Source organism: Podarcis erhardii (genome assembly GCF_964252035.2).
Source record: "Podarcis erhardii genome assembly, chromosome: 6".
NCBI classification, from domain to species: Eukaryota; Metazoa; Chordata; class Lepidosauria; order Squamata; family Lacertidae; genus Podarcis; species Podarcis erhardii.
In genome coordinates this window covers 98,098,543-98,104,028 of record NC_138510.1, presented here as the reverse complement: position 1 = coordinate 98,104,028, position 5,486 = coordinate 98,098,543, and positions in this window count along the sequence as shown.

The window sequence follows — 5,486 nt, the reverse complement described above, 5'->3', positions numbered from 1 at the left end:
AATTGCTGGGGAAAAAAAATTGTGTGAGGAACGCAGGAGCGGGAGATGTGAGGAAGTCCAAAGAAGTTAAGAAATTATGTTAAGATACATGTTATATTGTTTCTTCTTTTGTATTGTATTTAAAAATTGTTAATATTTATATAAAAAAAAGAATGTTCCTAAATTCTGTTCCTAAAGCCCATTGAGACTTAGGCTGTTGGCACCTTTTCCCCTCCACAGAGACGGGGGACCTATTAGGAAGGTCCTCCCTTGGAGGCTGATGGATCCAGTGGGATTACAAATGGCTCTAGGACCTCTGGAACATCTGAATGTTTGCCCCTGGGCACTCTCACCAACTTTGTGGAGCCCGACTGGCCCCCTGGTATACTCCAGAGCTTAGGGCGAGGAAACAAGCTGGGAGACGGCTTGAATGCAAGTGGAGGAAAGATCCAAATGAATGCAACCAAACACTGGTAAGAGCTCATTATGGAGCCTCCCTAGTGGCAGTGAAGACAGCAAAATAGCCTCCATTGCATCCTCATCATGTCGTCTGGCAGAACTTTTCCAGACTGGACGGGGCCTTTTACAGGCTGGCCCAGAGGAGGTGGCGGGACCAACAGTAGCTGATGTGAATTGTTTGCAAAACATTTTGAGGATAAAATTGCTTGCATCCACCAAGACCTTGACTCTGCTGTTATAGGAGATGAATCCCATGGGGTGTCCAGAGCACAGTCTAGTCCTGTTGTGCTGGATGAGTTTCAGTTGGTAAGGCTCGAGAATGTGGACAAGGTGCTTGGATCAGTCGGAGCAACCACTTGCACTCTAGACCTTTGCCCCTCTTGGCTGATAAAATCCAGCAGGGAAGGAACAGCTGGCTGGGCCAGGGAGGTGATCAATGCCTCTTTACGAGAGGGGTGGTCCCTGCCTGTTTGAAGGAGGCAGTGGTAAAACCACTCCTTAAGAAACCTTCCCTGGACTCAGAAAATCCAACTAACTACTGGCCAGTTGCTAATCTCCCTTTCCTGGGCAAGGTTCTGGAGTGAGTAGTCACAGACCAGATCCAGGCACTTTTGGAAGAAGCTGATTTTCCAGATCTATTTCAATCAGGGCTTAGGCCCGGTTTTGGCACAGAAACTGCCTTGGTCACCCTGTATGATGACCTCTGTCGAGACAGAGACAGGGGAAATGTGTCCCTGATAATTCTCCTCAACCTCTCAGCGGCTTTTGACATCACTGACCATGGTATCCTTCTGGAGCAGCTGTCTTGAGTTAGAGATGGTGGGACCGCTTTGCAGTGGTTCTGGGCCTACTTGAGTGGTCGTTCCCTGAGGGTCAGTCCTGTGGAATCTTCAACGTGAAGTTCCTCAGGGCTCAATCCTATCCCCCATGTTGTTCAACATCTACATGAAACCACTGGGTGGGGTTATCCGGAGATTTGGAGTACGTTGTCAGCAGAATGCTGATGACACTCAGCTCTACTTCTCCTTTACATCTGCAGGTGAGGTAGTAGAAATGCTGGACTTGATAATGGACTGGATGAGAGAACTTAAACTCAATCCAGATCAGACTGAGGCACGGTTAGTGGGTGGTTCCCTAGACCGGATGGGCTGGAAGGCTGCCTGCTCTTGATGGGGTTACACTTCCGCTGAAGGAGCAGGTTCATAGCTTGGGGGTACACCTGGATCCTTTGCTGTCGCTCCAGGCTCAGGTGGCCTCAGTGGCCCGGAGTGCCTTCCATCAGCTTTGGCTGGTGGCCCAGCTATGCCCCTATCTGGACAGGGATAGCATAACTACTGTTCTCTATGCTCAGGTAACCTCAGGGTTAGATTACTGCAATGTGTTATACGTAGGGCTGCCTCTGAATATTGTTCAAAAACTTCTGCTAGCGCAGAATTCAGCGGCCAGGTTGCTCATCGGAGCAAGATGGTTTGAGCATATTTCACTGTTCCTGGTCAGACTGCACTGATTACCAATTAGTTTCCAGGCCCAATTCAAAGTGCTGGCTTTGACCTATAAAGCCTTAAACAGCTCAGGACTGCAATACCTCAAAGACTGCTTCTTTCCATATGAACCTACCTGGACCCTGAGATCATCTTCTGAGGCCCTTCTCTGTGTGCCTCCTCCTTGAGAGGTCCGGAGGGTGGCAACACGAGAGCAGGGCCTTCTCTGTAGTGGCTTCCCGTCTGTGGAATGCTCTCCCCAGGGAAGTTCGCCTGGCACCTTCATTATCTACCTTTAGGCACCAGGCAAAAACGTTCCTTTTTAACCAGGCCTTTGGTTGATTTAATTGACATCCTATGCCCTTTTAAAATCTCTCCAGGGGTGTGTGTGTGTGTTATTGGGTTGTTTTTATTTTTATTATATCTTTTGTGGTTTTATATTTTGATTTTGTTCTGTGAACTGCCCTGAGACCTCCAGGAATAGGGCAATATATAAATTCAACTATTATTATTATTAGTTCCCAATTCAAAATCTAGCTCCTACTAACATAAGGGCCCTGGACCCTGCGGGCCCTGCAGTCGGGGGCCCAGTGTAACTACTGTACCTGCCAAGCCTCAAAGCTCTGGGGCCTGAGTTGCATCCTCAACTGAATGGAAGCTATTCAGGGATGTTGAATGCAAGGCCTGACGTGCTTTATTCTGAGCCACTTGGAATTCCAGATATTTCCCTAGAAATCCCATCCATCCCAAAGGCTGCAGTCTGCTAGTCTACCACACTAACCTAAAATGCTGGTTTTGCCTTCTCCTATAACCTCCACACAGCTCCCTAACCAGACACTGCTTGCTACACACCATGTAAATATTCACCTACACAACACACTCCATACGTGATGCACCAATGTTTTCAAGAAGATTATCCACAAAAAAATTAAAGTTCTTGCCACACTCACGTCACATCAGTAAATGGTATCACAGAAAGTTTATTGTTAATTTATAGCCAAACCTGCAAGTCCCCATTTGCTAAAATCAGTAGCAGAAACCAGGCACTTCCAGGAATGACATCCAATAAATGAAAAGCTTCTCATTCTCTTTCTCTCAGTCACTCACTCATACACACACACAAACATAATCTTCCATATATATATGATTGTATCTTTAGCAGCGTTTCACTGTTATCTTTTTGCTACTCAGCATTCTGATCACAAGAACACCAAATTATACAAATTATACAAATTACAGCAGTGCACAGAATAATCATTTATTATTTCTCTCTTTCCCTTTCAGAAATGGACAGGACTTGGCTGTTTTCACACCAGTCCTTTACTGGGGATATAATCTGCCACACAGCACTTGTTCAAGGCAACACAATGGCCGTGGCTCAGTGGCCAAGCTCATGCATGGAGCAGGTACGAAGACCCAGGCTCAATCCCTGGTGACCCAGGTAGGAAGGCTGGGAAAGACCCGTGTCTGGAGACCTTGGAGAGCTTCTGCCAGCCAGAGTGAACAATACTGGACACTATTCAGACTGATATGCTCCCATGGATTGGACTGCAATACTATTATGCCACTCTTTCCCAAAGAGGAGAAAGTAAAGAACCAAGGGCTTTTACATTTAGAGGGAACAAACTATGAGGGGTTTAGAGAAGCAGTGGGGAACTTTCAGTCCTGGGCCACATTTAGCCAGGCCCACCAGGCTGTTTCCCCCAAACTACACCCACCTGCCCTACACCTGACATAACAGGTGGCATCAAGTGTGGGGACAGTGGAGAAGCGGCTGATTGGGCCGTGCAACCAACTTCCCCATGGAGAACTTGACCACACAGCCAATCCCTGCAGAAAGCAGGGCTGAAGTCACCCCACACCAGCTGATAAAATTATATTATCATGCGGTGTGGAGAGTGTGAGCAGCTTCACATTTTTAAAGCAACTCTGTTACATCAGTTCTTAGTATAACTGAAAGTATAGCTCATTGACAGAAGACAAATTCAGGATGTAAAACCAGCTCCAAAAATAAATAATTACATAAACAACATTTTGCATTATTGTTATTTGCAGGCGTGTTAATCTCTCTATACTTATTGCCTGCAAAATACATGGGCAATATTTCTTTTCTAGGATTTAGTATAGAGAACAAATTTCAGCTATAGAAACCCACAAAGAGGATCGATGTGACTTCTCTTCTTTTTCTAACTTCTGTTCATCTGTGCTGTACTTGGGAAAACAGACCATTACCTGATTCCCTATGCACAATATGCACAATAATATACACAATATTCATATGCACAATAGGAAGGATTTGAAACACTCCACTACTAATTACTGTTTCCTATTCATAGTGAAATTATTTGCACATTTGGCTTCAGAATTTCAATTTTAAAAAGCAGAAAAGTGACAAAGTCCTCAAGTTACAGTTGTGCTTGGAAGTTAATTCCACTTAAACCAGATTTTTTTTCTCAGTAGAAAGCCAGAATTGGGTCATGCTGTGCTACCTGGAGACTGTACTACTTACGCCAAAATGGGTGGCTTTATTTCTTCTTCTTTTAAGACTGCAAGTACAAATTACCACTCAACAACAAGTGCTTCAAAGGCCAGTGGAAACAATGCTCCACCTTTTGTACAACTGTCCCAGCTTGAGTTGGCAGCTTTCCTGAAGCTCAGCCCCACGTGCAGGTGCCTTGGTGTGGGGCCTGGTGAATGGCATCAGAGGGCGGACCAAACGGCTAATGCTCTTAAGTCAAGCAGAAAATAGGCTGCCACCCAGGTCCTGAGATTTGTACTCCTTCCCCTTAAACAGTTTGCAATACTAACCTGTCTGCCAGGAAAGGCAAGAAGGTGGTCACATGGGAACAGGCCTTTTCAGTGCTGACTCCCCATTTCGAGAATGCTCTCTCCAGGGAAACATGCCTGGCAACATCACTGTTTTTAATGTCAGGCAAAAAGCAGGCTTTGGGGCTTTATTTTTCTGCTAATTTTTTGTGGAGTGGGCTGAGCTGGATCTGCTCTTTTGTACATATTATCATTGCTTTCATTCTTGTTTCTACACTTGTTCCTAATGCTTGTTTCTAAAGTTGCTTGAAGTTCACCTTTGTGGAAAAGCAACTAATAAATATAACAATAGCTCTCCTAGAGAATTCTCACAAAACTGCTAATCTCTAGGTAGTGCAGAAGCCCCTGTGACAGCTCATTTTTGCAGAGCAGCCCGCAAGATACAAAAATCAAAAGGTAAAACGATTCATTAGCCTAATTTCTTTTGGCGAAAAACTGTAAAAAATATAAAAAATATTTTAACACCAATTGTTTTTAAAACTGAAGTTCCATGCCCGCTTACTTGGAAAAAGGCGTTACTGAACTTAGTTGTGCTTAGTTCTGTGCTTAGGCTGCATAGGCACGCACAGACTCAACTTGTAGCAAACATTTGTTTAACAAAAGCTCTTCTTCAGCCAGCTAAAATGCAATCTGTAGCTTTTGCCTAGAAATGCAAATAATATTGAAAAGAAGTGTCACCACATAAAGAACCAGTCTCAAGTAGTTCCTCAAAGAGAAGGCATGGTTCTTTTCTTCACCCCG